The 17,686-nt window shown below is 47.2% G+C and overlaps 1 protein-coding gene and 1 long non-coding RNA gene across 2 annotated transcripts in view; one reads left to right on the top strand and one right to left on the bottom strand.

Annotated features, from left to right (window-relative positions):
- LOC136642121 (uncharacterized) overlaps positions 1-9,405 on the bottom strand; it is a 68,897-nt gene extending 59,492 nt beyond the window's left edge. Inside the window, exon 1 of the long non-coding RNA XR_010793964.1 lies at positions 9,347-9,405. This is a non-coding gene — a long non-coding RNA (uncharacterized lncRNA). The remainder of the gene's footprint in view (positions 1-9,346) is intronic.
- TAFA1 (TAFA chemokine like family member 1) overlaps positions 1-17,686 on the top strand; it is a 396,155-nt gene that overhangs the window by 116,174 nt on the left and 262,295 nt on the right. The gene's annotated exons all lie outside the window — the stretch shown is intronic.

The following is a 17,686-nucleotide window of genomic DNA, read 5'->3' as shown; positions in this document are numbered from 1 at the left end:
TCTTGCTTGGATTCCCCCCCTCCCCAACCCTTCCACTTTATACAGCTGAACCGTGTGACTTCTGGTTTTATTGGTATTTATCCTGCTTGACATCTTTAGCCCTCAAGGATGCTCCCAGCTCTAAAGGCTCCTCATCGAAACTGCTGTAGTGGCAAAGTCGTTGGCTTCTGATTGGCTGAGAGCTTGCGGCGGTAAGAAGCTGCGGCAACGTCCAGCCTCTGCCATTAAAAATTAACACTGTGCAGTAAGCAATAAAATCCTGAAAGGCTCTGCTTTTAGGAAGCAAGGGATGGTGGAAAAACTGATTGTAATGAGTGAGTGGGGTGGGAGAGGCCAAGGGTTGGGAAACAACATTCACTCCTTCTCAGTGCTCCCACAATGACCAATGGAATTTTCTGGTAGTACATGTCAGGTTTGCCACCATCAATGCAGCATTTTTGCAAACCATCTTTCTTGCTGTCCTTCCCCATCGTGAGTGGTCATTTCCATACAGGCCCACTCCCCTAGCATGTATTAATGAATGCACAAATCACAATGCACATGCTTTAAATGCATGCAAACAGTGATTTAGTGCTTTCATTATTATTGAACGCCTCTGCATTCTACCCTTTCTACACAGAGCGGTGGGCAATGCGTGTGGGTTTTTTTTCTTTATTCTCATAGTCATGCTATGAAGTAGGGTAGGATTCTGAGACAGTGATTGGGAAGGTCTGTAGCTTCAGTGGTAAGAGTGCAAGCTCCCAAATGCAATCTCCAGTAGCTTAGGCTAAAAGACGTCAGAGTGCATGGACTACATAGATCAATAACGAGAGGCGTTTGTTTCCAGTGAGTAAGCCTAAACTTACTCACCTTCAGCCTACACTTACAGAGCCTACTCACCTACAGAGGTCCCCCCAAGTGTGGCATGGGGCTCCCTGGGGAGTCTTGGGGCACTCCCTGGGGAGCTGTGGGACGCCTGCTGGTCTGTGGCAAGGACGTGACAGGATGCTTCAAAAGCGAGCTGAGCTCCTGTGCATGGTTTTCATGTGCTTGGAAAAGCCTGCCCACCACAAGCCTCTTGCCATCCTCTGTAGCGTTGTGCCTGGCCAGAAAACTCAGAAATAACTGGCAATGATGTCATCACCAGTCACTTCTGGGAGTGCGCAGGGGTGTCAAGAGATGCCAAAGATTGGGAATCACTGGCCTAACAGCCCAATCCTATCCACACTTTCCTGAGAGTAAGCCCCATTGACTCTAATGGGACTTTCTTCTGAGTAGGCACGCATAGGATTGGGCTGCCAGTCTTCCTGAGCACAATGGGCTTACTGCTGAGTAAAATAAATGACACCATTTTCAATCACCCCGACCAATCACCCAATTGATAGCAGCGTTGAGGGAATCACTCAGTCCCATACACAGTACAGTTGCATTTTGTAAGACTTGTGTTGTAACAACAGTTACAATTACTGTTGTATTGTAACAACAGTAATACAACAACATTGTGTTGTAACCAATGTTATAGCAGCAAGAGTCCAGGAAGGCACAGGAATTCAGAATATTACTCAGGTCAGGGGGGAACCACCTTTCAGAGCGCGATACCATAGTCTTTTGAGACTGTATATTGGCAACCTTCAGTCTCGAAAGACTATGGTATCGCGCTCTGAAAGGTGGTTCTGGCACAGCGTCTAGTGTGGCTGAAAAGGCCAATCCGGGAGTGACAATCCCTTCCACACCGGGAGCAAGTGCAGTCTGTCCCTGGTCTGTCTCCCTGGCTATGGGCCTTCCTTCTTTGCCTCTTATCCTCAGACTGTTGGCAAAGTGTCTCTTCAAACTGGGAAAGGCCATGCTGCACAGCCTGCCTCCAAGCGGGCCGCTCAGAGGCCAGGGTTTCCCACTTGTTGAGGTCCATCCCTAAGGCCTTCAGATCCCTCTTGCAGATGTCCTTGTATCGCAGCTGTGGTCTACCTGTAGGGCGCTTTCCTTGCACGAGTTCTCCATAGAGGAGATCCTTTGGGATCCGGCCATCATCCATTCTCACGACATGACCAAGCCAACGCAGGCGTCTCTGTTTCAGCAGTGAATACATGCTAGGGATTCCAGCACGTTCCAGGACTGTGTTGTTTGGAACTTTGTCCTGCCAGGTGATGCCGAGGATGCGTCGGAGGCAGCGCATGTGGAAAGCGCTCAGTTTCCTCTCCTGTTGTGGGCGAAGAGTCCATGACTCGCTGCAGTACAGAAGTGTACTCAGGACGCAAGCTCTGTAGACCTGGATCTTGGTATGTTCCGTCAGCTTCTTGTTGGACCAGACTCTCTTTGTGAGTCTGGAAAACGTGGTAGCTGCTTTACCGATGCGCCTGTTTAGCTCGGCATCGAGAGAATGAGTGTCGGAGATCGTTGAGCCAAGGTACACAAAGTCATGGACAACCTCCAGTTCATGCTCAGAGATTGTAATGCAGGGAGGTGAGTCCACATCCTGAACCATGACCTGTGTTTTCTTCAGGCTGATTGTCAGTCCAAAATCTTGGCAGGCCTTGCTAAAACGATCCATGAGCTGCTGGAGATCTTTGGCAGAGTGGGTAGTGACAGCTGCATCGTCGGCAAAGAGGAAGTCACGCAGACATTTCAGCTGGACTTTGGATTTTGCTCTCAGTCTGGAGAGGTTGAAGAGCTTTCCGTCTGATCTGGTCCGGAGATAGATGCCTTCTGTTGCAGTTCCAAAGGCCTGCTTCAGCAGGACAGCGAAGAAAATCCCAAACAAGGTTGGTGCAAGAACACAGCCCTGCTTCACTCCGCTTCGGATGTCAAAAGGGTCTGATGTGGAGCCATCGAAGACAACAGTGCCCTTCATGTCCTTGTGGAAAGATCTGATGATGCTGAGGAGCCTGGGTGGACATCCAATCTTGGGGAGAATCTTGAAGAGGCCGTCTCTGCTGACCAGGTCGAAAGCCTTTGTGAGATCTATGAACGCTATAAAGAGTGGCTGTCGTTGTTCCCTGCATTTCTCCTGCAGTTGTCTAAGGGAGAATACCATATCAGTGGTGGACCTGTTGGCTCGGAATCCACACTGCGATTCTGGATAGACGCTCTCTGCAAGTACCTGGAGCCTCTTTAGTACAACTCGGGCAAACAGCTTTCCTACAACGCTAAGGAGAGAGATGCCGCGGTAGTTGTTGCAGTCACCCCTGTCACCTTTGTTCTTGTACAGCGTGATGATGTTTGCATCCCTCATGTCTTGAGGTACTCCACCTTCTCTCCAGCAGAGACAGAGGATTTCATGCAGCTCAGTGACGATGATCTCTTTGCAGCATTTTAGGACTTCAGCAGGGATGCTGTCTTTTCCAGGTGCCTTGCCAAAGGCAAGGGAGTCCAGGGCCACGTGAAGTTCTTCTAGGGTTGGTTCACTGTCAAGCTCTTCCAGCACAGGCAGGCACTCAATGTTGTTCAGTGCTTCTTCGGTGACTACATTTTCTCTGGAATATAGCTCAGAGTAGTGCTGCACCCAGCGTTCCATCTGCTGCGCCCGATCCTGGATGACCTCGCCTGTGGCAGACTTCAGAGGGGCAATTTTCTTCTGTGTTGGACCTAGGGCCTGCTTGATACCATCATACATCCCCTTGATGTTGCCCGTGTCAGCTGCTATCTGTATCTCGGAACAGAGCTGGAGCCAGTAGTCGTTAGCACATCTCCTGGCAGTCTGTTGGACTTTGCTGCGAGCAGTTCGGAGGACCTGCAGGTTGCACTCACTGGGACAGACCTTGTATGCTGCTTGAGCTCTCCTCTTTTCCTCAATGACTGGTGTCAACTCCTCAGAGTGGGCTTCAAACCAGTCTGCCGCCTTGTTGGTCTTCTTGCCGAATATGGACAAGGCGGTGTTGTAAACGGTATTCTTGAAATGTTCCCATCTGTTGGATGCGTTTGCGTCGGCCGGGCCTGGAAGAGATTCCTCAAGCGCTTGTGCAAATTCCTCCACTTTTCTCTGATCCCGGGTCTTGCTGGTATCAATGCAAGGTCTTCCTTCCTTTTTCGTGTGATACAGTCGCTTTGTTTGCAGTTTCACTCTGCTGCACACCAGGGAGTGGTCAGTGTCGCAGGCAGCACCATGATAACTGCGTGTGATCTTGATGCTGGGAAGGCTGGAGCGTCTGGTGAGGATCAGGTCGAGCTGGTGCCAGTGCTTTGATCTTGGATGTCTCCAAGAGACTCTATGTTGGGGCTTTGTGTTGAAGAATGTGTTGCTGACACAGAGACCGTGATGACAGCAAAACTCTAGCAGGCGTTGGCCATTTTCGTTCATCCTCCCAGTGCCAAACTGACCTAAGCAAGTGGGCCATGAACTGTTATCAGCACCAACTCTAGCATTGAAATCGCCGAGGATGAACAATGGCTCTTTTACAGGGATTTTCTTGACAGTGGTGGCCAGGTCATCATAGAATTTGTCTTTGGCTTCTGCTGGAGACGACAGAGTCGGTGCATAAGCACTGATGAGAGTGATAGGTCCTGCTGATGACTGGAGCTGCAGGGACAAAATTCTTTCACTTCCCACAGTAGGTGGGATGATGGATTTCAGCAGGGTATTTCTGACCGCAAAGCCAACGCCATGTTCCCTGGTTTCGTTTGGTGGTTTTCCCTGCCAGAAAAATGAGAAATTTCTCTCCTTGACAGATCCGGAATCTGGCAGCCTAGTCTCTTGAAGGGCGACGATGTCCATCTGCAGTCTGCTCAGCTCCATGTCGATGACAGCTGTTTTGCGTGCGTCGTCTATTTCTTGCAGGTCATCAGAGAAGCCAGGTGTCATTGTCCTAACGTTCCAGGTGCCCAGCTTTAGGGCAGTAGTTTTCTGTTTTCTGTTGCATGGTGCAGAGTTGTCGATCCGCTTGTCGGTTTTCACCCTAAACCCCACGCACCCCATGAGGTTAACGGACCGTGGCGAGGCAACACCTTACTGGCTGGGGACTGCCCAGCTTAAGGCGGGCGGTAGCTGCCCAATGAGATGCAATGATCTCTCCCACCGTCGGAAGCAGCCCCTGGCGTCATGCTCTACGCCAATCGAGCAAAGACTTATAACCGGTAAACTGCTGCTTCCCGTGTTGTGCCGACGCCGTATGGCGAAGTTGGAGTGTCCTCTCCAGTGCGCGAAGCCTGGGTAAAGAAGGTATGGAGGATAGGCTGTTACCCATGCAGCAAATCCCCCCTCTCCACGTCGCTGGAATGGTCCAATGGAAAGGCAGAAGCCAATACGGTTGGTTCTAGCGGCGTCGCAGGAGTTGCCAGAACGTGACTGTGTTCAGCCATGAACTGCCTAAGGGACTCCGGCTCCTGATTTTGCCTCGAGGTTGACTCCTGAAGCCTTTTCCAGAACTGGATGTAGCCACAAGGCAGTGGAGGTTTGGGATCAGAGTTTCCTTCTCTTAGATGAGCTGCCTTCCTAGGCTGACGAGTCCCATCTACCCGGTTAGACTGAAGGTTGCCAATACAGGGGGGAAAAAGCAATCGACAAGTGCAAGCCCTCTAACAAGATACATTACAGCGCTATATGCTTTTGAAGGTTTGAAGGTATACCTTGGTTAGTATACATTGCTATGTGTACATTTATCTGGCTCAGTGTTGTCTCCTGCTGTACCACTTTGTATGGTCCACCTATTGGAAGTACCACCAGAAGTAACTGACAATGATTGAGAGGCCAGTCACAACACAACAAACACTAGTAAGGGGCTCAGGGTAGACCGGAGGGCTTTTTGCAGCATGCAAAAAGCACACACTGAAACTCTGCCTGCCGAGCTTATTGCTGATTCCTTCATGCTGCTTGTCATGTTGAATTGCTGGGCATGCTGCCAAGGGGCGGGTGGTGGGCATCTGGGGGTCCTGTGAGTACCACAGGACACCAACTCAGGTACTACTGGTGGTATGAGTACCACTGGTTGAGAAACACTTATCTAGCTCCCATTGCAGTACCTCTCCAGCAAGTATCAGGCATCTTCAACTGATCCCCTTATTAGCACTCAATGAGCTTCATGGCTAAGCAGCGATCTGAACTTGAGTCTTCCTATGCTGCACTTGCCAGCCTGGCCATTATAGTATTATAATGTTTTGTAGGGGGAAAAAATGCTTTTTCATTAGTGAGACCCAAAAAGCTGCTGAATAAGTGTATGCTTTCCAAAAATCATCCATATGCTATTTGTCATCGTTTTCACGTTGGCATCATTACCCATGGAAGATCTTTACGTGGATGATTCTGGGAGTCAAGTCATAAATTCTTATCTGGTCAGTCAGAATAACTGAATGAGCCAGAGCTTTAGTGAGTACACATTTATTTTTTTACCTACTGAGATTGATATTGGTTATATCTATTTACATCCTGATCAGTGTTTCTCAACCAGTGGTATGGGTATCACTGGTGGTACTTGAGGTGGTGTCTGGTGGTGAACACGGGACCTGCCTCCCCGCTGTGGGACCAGCATGACAGCATGACAAACAGTGGTAGGAGGCTTGGCTTAGTGGGCAGAGCTACAAAGCATGCTTTTCGCATCCTCGAAAAAAGCCTTCCCTTCCATCCTGAGCTGCCTACTCGTATTTGTCACATTGAATCTAGCCCGAGCTTCCAACCCAGAGCTAACTGGTGATTATATCATCACCAGTTACTTCCAGTGGTGTTACCCTGCACATGCCTAATCTTGTCTGATCTTGGAAGCTAAGCAGGGTCAGGCCTGTTTAGTACTTGGATGGGAGACTGGCTGGTAATACCAGGTGCTGCAGGCTTATACCATAGTCTTTCAAGACTGAAGGTTGCCAACCAACCAAGTACCGTATTTTTTGCTCCATAAGACACACTTTTCCCCCCAAAAAAGTGTGGGGAAAAGTGTGTGCGTCTTATGGAGCGAATACTGGGGGGCAAGGTCCGCACTGGGGGCAAGGTCCTCATTTGCGCAGGCGCCACAGGGGAAGGGCAGGCTTACTTTAAAAGTAAGTTTTCCTCCTCTAAAAACTAGGTGCGTCTTATGGTCAGGTGCGTCTTATGGAGCGAAAAATACGGTACTTCCAATACCAATGCAAAGTGGTACAATGGAGAACAAATGTTGAAAAATGCTGATCTAGATCAACAGATAGAAACAAAATGATCTTAAGACATGTCAAGGACTTGGAAACAGTAAGACACCCTCCAAAATACCACAGTAAACTTTCAAAAAAGGATAACTTACAGACCATATCAATTGATGCGAGAAATGGTGGAGAAGACCCAGGCAAAGGTGATTGATCATGATTCCCTATATTGGTTCAAACCTGGAGTGTGTTTCAAGTGTGTGTGCCTGCCTGCTGCTTTCTCTTTGTGAATGAAAATAACAATGTCACTTTGAGAAAGATCGGCAGAATGTAGAACAACTTTCCGTTTCCCAAGTTAATTACTAGAATAATCTCTAGATAATCTCTTTGCATGTCTTATGGAAAAGCCTGGCTGCCTTTGAATTTCAGGGAGCACTTGGTTGGTATTGGACCCCAGCCATAGATTACACTTCCTCACACTGTTTTCTCCTGCTGATGAGTGGGACACACTGCTGAGCATTTCAAAAGTTGGATAAGCCCTCCAGAAGCACAGCTGCGCCTGGGCTGCCTCTCTCCTTCACCACTTGAGAGCTCAGAGCCGTCCTCTCAAGTTCTTTTCAACACAGCCCTGTACATTGTACTCCTGGTTTCCGCCACTGAAGCCTTTTAAGTTGTGCTCACAAAGCTTCGGCACCGGAAAGCTATTTTTGTCAGCGAGCAAATCTTGCGGAAAGAAGCATCTGCGAGACCGACAGTAGAAGAGTGGCACTTCTCAAAATGTGAGGGAGATTTCCCCAGGCAGGGATGGCACTTGTCAAGACTGCACCCAAACCCTGCCTTGGGTGGCTTCTGGGGAAAAAACAAAAAGCAAACTGGGAATGTAAAGTTGGCTTCCTGAAATAAGCAGCTTTCTTTTGGCACCGGAATCAGCCAGAAAGTATGAGTTTTGAATAGATGATCTCTAAAGGGTAGATCTCTGTACTCTGGCAAAGAACTTATTGTGACTGAGGGCAACGTATGAGACAGCCAGTTTGCCAGAGTTCTCGGGTAAGAGCATAAGAAGAGCCCCGCTGGATCAGGCCAAAGGCCCATATAGTCCAGCTTCCTGTATCTCACAGTGGCCCACCAGATGCCTCAGGAAGCACACAAGATAACAAGAGACCTTCATCCTGTTGCCACTCCTTTGCATCTGGCATTCTGAGGTAGCCTACTTTTAAAATCAGGAGTTTGCATGAGGCTTATGCAACCTTGTAACCTGTAACCTATGATGGACTTTTCTTCTAGAAATCTGTCCAATCCCCTTCAAAAGACATCTAGGCCAAATGCCATCACTACATCTTGTGGCAAGGAGTTCCACAGACTAAATACACACTGGGTCAAGAAATATGGTACTGGAATAGGAGTGATGAAAAATGAAAGAAAACTGAGCTGGAAGAGAGCTGCATGAGAACCGCTCCCCCCCCCCATTTCCAATTCCCCTGAGGTGGTTGGGGGGGGGAGCCTGCTATGAGCAATAGCCTGCTTCGCAGTGACAGCCTTCTCATGGGATACAGGAAGCAGGCATGGGTGAAAACCTGGATATTAATGCTGAAAGTAGGGAGAGGCCCATGTGAAAGCTTTGTGGCTCTCTCCAGGGAACAAACCTCAAGCTAGAGAGAAAGGACCAGAATGTGAATAACCCCCTTCCCTCTGACTGAGGCCAGTGGGAACCCAAGGGCTTGTCCTATTCACCTTTATCGTACTTACAGTATGTTTTGCTTGCAACAAAATGTATCCAAAATTGAAAATCCTTTATCAGTTTGGAAGGGTGTAGTTATTTAGAAAGAACTGCATTGTCTTTTAGCATATACAGAAGCAGCAAACCTGAACAGCTTGGCTTGTGAGTATTTAAAAAGAAAAACAGTGATTCATATGCATGAACATCCATGGAAATCTGTGTGGTACTCATGGATTTTGTGCATGTGCATTTTGTGCTTGTGATCCTGAGCGTGTAAAAGGTTGATGGAGACCTAGTATCTGTGTAGCTTCCTTCAATTGATCTCTAAAATTGTTTTTTGTGGATCAAGCAGTAATACTACCTAGCAATCCCAGGTATCAGATTCTTGCCATAGCACCACACTTCACCAGGAAGCCCTTGGCTTTTCCAGAAGAGTTGAGAGACCATCAGACGGCCATGCGCCAGACATGCACCAGATATAGGAGTGTTTTTTCAGTGACCAACACAGAACGTGAAATAATGAGAATTTCTGCTCAAATCATGCCATAAAACGATATTAAGATCAAAACAAGAAAACCACTCGTTTCACAAAATAACACCAATTTTGCTTACTTTTGAGGAATCCAGAAGTAGTTTTCACTAATGAGCCCCAGAAGCATTTCCGATGGTGGAGTGGCTGAGTAAAAGTATCTGCTGGAGGGTGTGAGCATGTGCAGCGGCTGGGGGGGGGAAGGGAAGAGACAAGAGTGGGTGGGGAGAAAGCAGATGCCTGAGCTGAGACACTGAGAAGGAAGAGATAAGCCAGCAGTTCCGAACTGCCTTACTCTCTCTTTGCTTTTCCTCACTTGTCTGTAATTGCTCTCTAGATGCTCCTCAGGGCTACAATCCTATCCACAATCCTATCCACACTTTCCTGGGAGTAAGCCCCATTGACTATAATAGGGCTGACTTCTGAGTAGACATGCATAGGCTTGGGTTCTGAGGGTGCCAGTTTTCCAGTGCCAGTGTAGCTGTGCTGGTGGGGTGTGCACTGCATCCTGTGATGGGGAGGCAGTCACAGAGGCCTCCTGACAGTATGGGGACATTTGTTCCCTTGCCTCGGGGCTGCATTGCCACTGCACCGATGCTGGAAAATTGGCTAGGATTGGGCCCTGTGTCATTGCTCCTCCAGAACTGTATTGTAATCTGGTGGTGAAGCAATTGAGTTCTGTGATCTGCATGTGATCTGTGATCAGGTCAATCTGGGTCTCCCCTCTGCCCCAAGCCACATTCTGTACATGCCTTTTCTGGAGCTTGTCCGTGTGGTGCTGCACTTTTGAGAAGCTTGGCAAACCAAGAAAGGCTCAGTGAAGCCTTTCTCTGATTTTTTTCCCCTATGTTATACTGCACCCTGTTAGTTAGTTAGTTGGCAACCTTCAGTCTCGAAAGACTATGGTATCGCGCTCTGAAAGGTGGTTCTGGCACAGCGTCTAGTGTGGCTGAAAAGGCCAATCCGGGAGTGACAATCTCTTCCACACCGGGAGCAAGTGCAGTCTGTCCCTGGTCTGTCTCCCTGGCTATGGGCCTTCCTTCTTTGCCTCTTTGCCTCAGACTGTTGGCCAAGTGTCTCTTCAAACTGGGAAAGGCCATGCTGCACAGCCTGCCTCCAAGCGGGCCGCTCAGAGGCCAGGGTTTCCCACTTGTTGAGGTCCACTCCTAAGGCCTTCAGATCCCTCTTGCAGATGTCCTTGTATCGCAGCTGTGGTCTGCCTGTAGGGCGCTTTCCTTGCACGAGTTCTCCATAGAGGAGATCCTTTGGGATCCGGCCATCATCCATTCTCACAACATGACCGAGCCAACGCAGGCGTCTCTGTTTCAGCAGTGCATACATGCTAGGGATTCCGGCATGTTCCAGGACTGTGTTGTTAGGTACTTTGTCCTGCCAGGTGATGCCGAGGATGCGTTGGAGGCAGCGCATGTGGAAAGCGTTCAGTTTCCTCTCCTGTTGTGAGTGAAGAGTCCATGACTCGCTGCAGTACAGAAGTGTACTCAGGACGCAAGCTCTGTAGACCTGGATCTTGGTATGTTCCATCAGCTTCTTGTTGGACCAGACTCTCTTTGTGAGTCTGGAAAACGTGGTAGCTGCTTTACCGATGCGTTTGTTGACCTGATCACTTTCTGTGACTTTTCTGCACATTTTATGCCATTCTGGAATGCAAAGGGGGGATTCTGTGGAAAAAGCAATCTGCTTGTCTGTGTGGTGCTGCACTTTTGGGAAGTTTGGAAAACCAATAAATATGTATGTATTTATGTTTGTAATGTTCTAAAACCACCATTCAGAACCACCTTTCAGAGCGCGATACCATAGTCTTTCAAGACTGAAGGTTGCCAACAACAACAATGTTCTAAAATGGTACAGAGTTCACAATTGAAATGCTTATTGTGCTTTATTGAACTGTTTGTACAACTTTAAGTAAAGCTTTGGATAAAAGCACATAACTGACCCCACAATTTGTTATTTTAATCAAGAAGTTTTAGAAAAAAGGATCATCCTTCCCCCCCCCAAAAAAAACACCCCTATCCAAAATCATGATATGCAACTTGATGAAACAATTCATTCACATTACCATTTTCGAGGCAGCCAAATCACCATGGTGCAGCCTTTTCTCACTTTTCATATGGTAAAAGTAGCTTCACGAAGGCCACACTCAGGCAAACTATCAAGTGACCAGTGGCTTAGCTAGAGGGGGTGCAAAGCACTAAGTTTTGCAGGGAGCCTCACCGAGGTGTGCAAGTGGCCCCTCCCCGCCCCTTTGGAGCCATTTGGATGGCCATTCCAGAGGTGTATGCTTCCGTTTTACTCCCACCTCCTGGAATGACTCTGAAGGGGAGGAGAAGGGGCCACCTGCACACCACAGTGAGGCTCCCTGCAAACTTTGTGCTTTGCACCCCCTCTGGCTATGCCACTGCAAATGACAGCAATCCCCACTGGCAATCTCACCATCTGAAAATGGGCAGGACTTGCTCCAAAGGTGGATAAAATGTCATGTAAAAATCTTGAACATTATTATAGTCTCCATCTAACAGATTGCTTTTGTTGGTCACTAGCAGTGGAAGGTTACTGATGTACCATCAGCAGATGGTGCAGATCATCAGAAGTATTTTGCCTGGTCACTTTGGATGTTCTTTGGGTCGGTCAGACTTAATGATATTTAACATTTATAGCATGGTTTCTGAGCCTGAAAAAGTACTTTGCATGTATTGCCTTCATGTTGTTCCTACAATAATCTTGTAAGTTAAGTGACTGTTGCCATCCCTGAACTGTGGTTGGGACAATGAAGCTGCGCAGGAGTGGCTTGCCAAAGGCCCTCTAGTGAGTTGGTGGCAGAGGCAAGATCTGAACCAGGCAAATCGTGAGTTGCCTACAACACAGTCCTCTGCAGGCCTACTCTAGTCCTATTGTGTTCAATGGAAAAGCTTCTAGGATCACAGCCTTAGGGCGCAGTCCTAACCAACTTTCCAGCACTGGCATAGCTGTGTCAGTGGGGCATGTGCTGCATCCTGCAGTTGGGGGACAGTCACGGAGGCCTCCTCAAGGTAAGGCACTTTGTTCCCTTACCTTGGAACTGCATTGCCCTTAGTGCTGGGAAGTGGGTTAGGAGATTGCACCCTTAACCACTACACTACACTAGCTCCCTGTTTCACCTTCTTGCTGGAAACTGTCACATCAGGGTGAACTCAGCAAGAGCAGTCTTATCTGAGAAAGCAGATTTTGGACACTGGGTGCTGATAATGCTGTGAATTTGCCTGCCTTTATGCTTTCTTCCAAGTCACTGCCATGCCAACTTGGCACTGTCAAAAATGCCTTAGTAACTCTGCAATGTGATTGTTAAGTGTTTTATGCAGACGGCTTCCCTTGAAGGGTCTTTGGAAACCGTAGCCTGTATACGATGTCATAGCAGGGCTATTGACCATGACAAGTTGGGCTCAGTCTATATACATGTGGGATCTGTTCAGGTGACCATGTTGGATCCGTTCAGGTGTGGACAGCCTAAGTGATCCTGTTTCCCCATCAACATATATTCCTCATACGTTGTGATGTCACCAGGAGTGTATTTGTATTATTGTGTGGGTGCTTTATAAGAGAGGAAACAATTGCTTGCTTGGCTACCCACTTAGGTTAAACTCATTTTCTCAGGCTTCCGGATAGGGGTCTCTTGCCAAATGTGAAAGGAACACATCACAGAAAGATTACAGCTATAATCCATGCAAGACTTTAATCTGCTAAACATGTCCGATTGAGTGCCTCTTTCAGTGATGCCAAATTTAAATCTTTGTTGAAATTCTCATGAGGGCTTACGGTTTCCTTAAGAATTTTGTTCTACATGCCAGAAGTGAGAACCGGAACAGCTACATGATGGTAGCAAGATCCAGGGTGGTCCATCTGATGAGCTATTGGATTAAGGTATGGGAAATGTGGCTTTAAATTCCTGCTAATCTGCTGACTTCCTCTGGCTTTGTGCAAGTGCTTTTGACATATCAGTATCTTTCAAGTTCATTTAAAGATTTTTGAGAAAGGGCTGCCATTGTTGTTTTGTTTTTTTTAAATGCTCAAAATGTAAAAGAATTAATTTACATTTGCATAAATTTACATAAATGACTATATTAGAGATGACTATATTAGACTTATATGAATGAATGAAGGTCTTGCAATAGCTCAAGGCCTGTAAAAGGCCTTGCACAATGCAAGGTTGGCCTTTTCATCGCTGCTGCTGCAACACAGTGGATGCTCACGTGAGCAGTTGAATAGTCACCCACATGCTGAAAGCAGTTGCATCGGGCCAGCATGGACTCCAGCAAGTCTCCGGAGGGCCAGAGGCTCATTAGAGACTGGGGGCTTCCCATGGGCCAAATTAGGAGTCCTCGAAGGCCTCAAGTGGCCTCTGGACAAGGGTTTTGGCACCCCTGCTCTAGACCATTGTTTCTCAAACTGTGGGTCTAAAAATTTTTCCTGCTTGATGATGTCACTTCCAACCATGACATCACTTCAAAGTTAATGGCATCATTTCTGTTGGGTCCCAGACAGATTGTCATTCTAAAAAGTAGGTCCTGGGCTAATAAGATTGAGAACCACTGCTCTAGACTTCTGAATTCTTAGAAATGAATTTGTGTTCCATGCAGTCAGCGGCAAAAGGCTACTTCAGCGGAATGTGGTTTGGGTGCAGAATATATAAAGCAGTTTGCTGTAGGGTTGTGTCAACTGTTCTGAATTAACCAGGATCATGTTGACATTCTGGAGCCTTGGATGTATGGATGTGCTTCAAACTCCTAGCACTAGTTTCATACAACATAAGAAAAGCACTGTTGGATCAGGCCAGAGGTCTGTCTAGTCCAACTTCCAGTATCTCACAGTGGTCCCCAGTTGCCTCAGGGAGCACGCAAGACAACAAGATACTTGTATCCTGGTGCCACTCCCTTGTACCAGGCATTCTGGCATAGCCTATTCTACAGCCAGAAGGTTGCACATACCCATCAGGGTGTATAACCTGTGATTGACTTTTCTTCTGGAAATCTGTTCAATCCCCTTTTAAAGGCAGATATCATTAACACATCCGGTGGCAAAGAGTTCCACAGAATAATGCCTGGGTAACACTGGGTAAAGAAATATTTTCTTTTATCTTTACCAACTTTAGGGAGCAAACATTGCTTTGGTCATTGATTGGACGATGGAAAAAAATGATTACAGAGCTGGGCTGGGGCATCAGGTGTTCCCCACTTTAAACGTAATGAGCTAATGTGTACGTGATGCTTCAATATGCCTTGCCATCAGAAAAGCATTCTGAACTGCTGTTCCACTTCTGCAATATATTAATTGCTGCAAATATACAAAGGTATGCAATCAGAAAAGCAAATGAGCGTTTCTAATTAGGATTGAATGGTAGCATGTTTGATCAAAGTAGGACACGCTGTACTCCGGAGTGCAGCATGTATTTTGGCCAATTAGTCAGCAAGAAGATTTTTTTGATGGCTGATTACACCTTTATAAAATTGGTTTGTCAGCTCAAAAACACCCTTGTCCACAGACGTAAGCCGCATACCACAACTTCAGGTCAGTTCCCTGCCCCCCCCCCGGCTTTCGGGAATAATACATTGATAGCAAGGATTCAGTCCAGATTTTGAGGCATAGATCAGATAGCAGCAGAATATTCCTTTACATCAGCCTCTATACCAGACCAACTTATGGGAGAAAAGAATCCATGGGGGAAGTGGCTGTTACGGCATATGCCCTGGGCGCCACTTGAAGGGGGGATGCCACTGAGCAGTTTCTATTAAAGTTGAGCAAGTGGAGGCTCTCATTGAACCACAAAAGAAGCAGGAAGGGGGGGGCGTCAGGCAGACCACAAGGCTGCAATCCTGAGAAGGATCACAAGGCTGGATCTCAAGGCTGCCACCGTCAGCTCCTCTTCGGGACAGGAGACTTTCCCAAAGAGAAAGTGATGTTCTTTCACTTCTCAGAGAGAAGAGCCCGGAAGTGACATTGCCATCATGCAAAGTTATGATGTCACTACATCACCAACCTGGGTGCCACAGCCTATAGGGCCAAGCTGGGAAATATAGATTTTGGGGGGAAATATAGATTTTTATTTAAAAAGTTTCATACTACAATAAATAATACAAAGGAAAGAAATCACATTTTACATTTTCAGCTACAGTCACATTACATCAACTGTTTAACTAGAACACAGATACATCACGTTATAGGTGGATTCACCCCATCTAACAACTTCCACCGTTTTTTCCACCTGTCTCTACCGGTTCTCACCCTTTTGTAAGCCGCGACGCCATATACTCTGGAGACCACAAAGCGGACCCATCACTGCATGTTGGTGGACTTTTTCTCCTTTATTTCTTTGTCCCTTTGGATGCCCAGCGCAAAAAGGACATACAGATTTATCAGTCTTACCGTAGAACACGGCACCTCCCACTTATCGTCTCCTCCCCTCCGTTGTCCCGCATTACTTGTCCTCTTGGGTCCCCTCATACCTCCCTCCAGCTCCTTCCCAGAGACAATAGTCTCCCAGGCCTGTTGGGCCAGTTTGGACCCACTACGCCCCTCCACAACTCTTTCGCCAGCATACACTCTTGAACAAAATGGGCTACCGTTTCTATCAGCAGCAGGGTGCCTACTGATATAGAGGGTCCCAACCCCAAACAGGTCGGCCTCTTGCACCTCTTCTGATCTTCTTGCAACCACGGATTTGCCACTCCTTTGCCCTTTGAGCTGTATTTCTGCTTTTGTATTCTGGCCTCCCTCCTCCTCCAGTGATATTCTTGGATAATCTTCCCATCCCTCTCTAATTTCTTCTTATTCCATGCTAGTCCTTTGTTGATCCTCTGGTGGCCCTTCAGAAAGCCAAAAAGGCCTCTGTGGTACTGGGCCAGTTCTTTCCTGTACATGTGCAATGACATCACGATGCTCTTCTGCTTAATTTCCCTCTTTAGCTCCTCCCACTATCTGATCGGGTTGTTCCTTCTGACCTCAGTTAATTCTCTCCAAGTGATAATACACTTCTCTATTAATTCTTTATATTCCTGTTCACGCAGCATAGAGGGGTGCAGTCTCCACCTTGGTTTGCCACGAAGGGTCAGGGGATTGTCGTACAGCTCTGTGGAAAGGTACCTGTGATCTGACCAAGGGGTCAGTCCTATCCTGCAAGATTGCACTGTCCAGTCCTTCTCCGCCCACACCCTGTCTATTCCGCTGGCCACCATCGGGTGATAGTAAGTAAAACGTCCGCCTGCCATCTATGGAATATTACTCATATAAACCTTCCTGCAACTTAAAGGAAAAAAAAATCTAACCCATTATCAATTAAAAGCGCTTTATCTTCTAAATCTAAATTAAGCAAAAGGGCATTTAGGTTCCTTTCTTCTAAAGTTCCTAAAGAGGAAAGGAAGCTTCCTCTTCCTTTCTAAAGAGGACAATCTTTAGCTGGGTGTCCCGTCGTCATATCTCTCAGATTAGTCTCCGGCAACTATGAGGGACCTGTTGGTGATTGCGTAATCCTTGAGTTTGGCCCACAGTTCTTTCCTAGGTCCAGCCTGGATCGGGGCGTAGGTCGCACAAAGTCTATAGCGCTTCTGATATTCCTTCCCGTCCCTCTGTATCCTGACGATGTTTAAATCGAGGATGACCAGGTGGCCTGGGACCACTTCCACCAACCGCTGAATTTGCAGGTCATCTCAGTTTCGCGCTAGAATAGCCACTCCTCCCGTCCCCTTGGTCTTATAGGGCCAAATGGATGGACCCCACATCCAGAACCTCTGAGCATTGTTCCTGTCCTCTTCACCCTTACAATTTAGCTCCTCCAGGATCACGAGGTCGTGGTTCAGATGATTCATGGCATCAAGAATTTCTTCTCTCCTTTCTTGTTGTCTCAGACCCCTCACATTCCATGTTAATATTTCTTTAATTTTAACTGAGCCATTGATATAGAATATAATAAAATAACAGAATTCCAATGAAAAATTAATACTAAAAATCCTACTCAAATCAAATATTTGACTGTTATGGCTTCGGCGACGTCTGATGTGTCCAATTTACTTATCTCTGTGCCGTTTCCATCTGTTGCACCATTTGGTGTGCGCCAGACAGGTTGGATTTTTGAACCTCCATTAATTCTACCTCCTCAGGGTTCGGGTCCAGGAGGCAGAAAGTACTGGCTGGGTTGGCATACTCTGGCCACTCCTGATCATTATACAACCAAGAGAGGAGGGTAAATAGACCCTAGGGCAGGGGTGTCAAACATAAGGCCCGGGGGCCGGATGCAGCCCCCGGAAGTTTTTTATCCGACCCTCAGGCATTCCGCTGCTGAGGTGTTATAGCTGAAATGGCAGCCCACATGAAAATTGGGCTTTCCCAAATCTTGAAATATGATCAAGATTTGTGTACTTTTTCTTCTGTCATTTGCA

Source organism: Tiliqua scincoides, chromosome 2 (assembly GCF_035046505.1).
Source record: "Tiliqua scincoides isolate rTilSci1 chromosome 2, rTilSci1.hap2, whole genome shotgun sequence".
NCBI classification, from domain to species: Eukaryota; Metazoa; Chordata; class Lepidosauria; order Squamata; family Scincidae; genus Tiliqua; species Tiliqua scincoides.
Note: the sequence above shows the minus strand (reverse complement) of the source record. Positions and strands in the feature narration are given on the sequence as shown.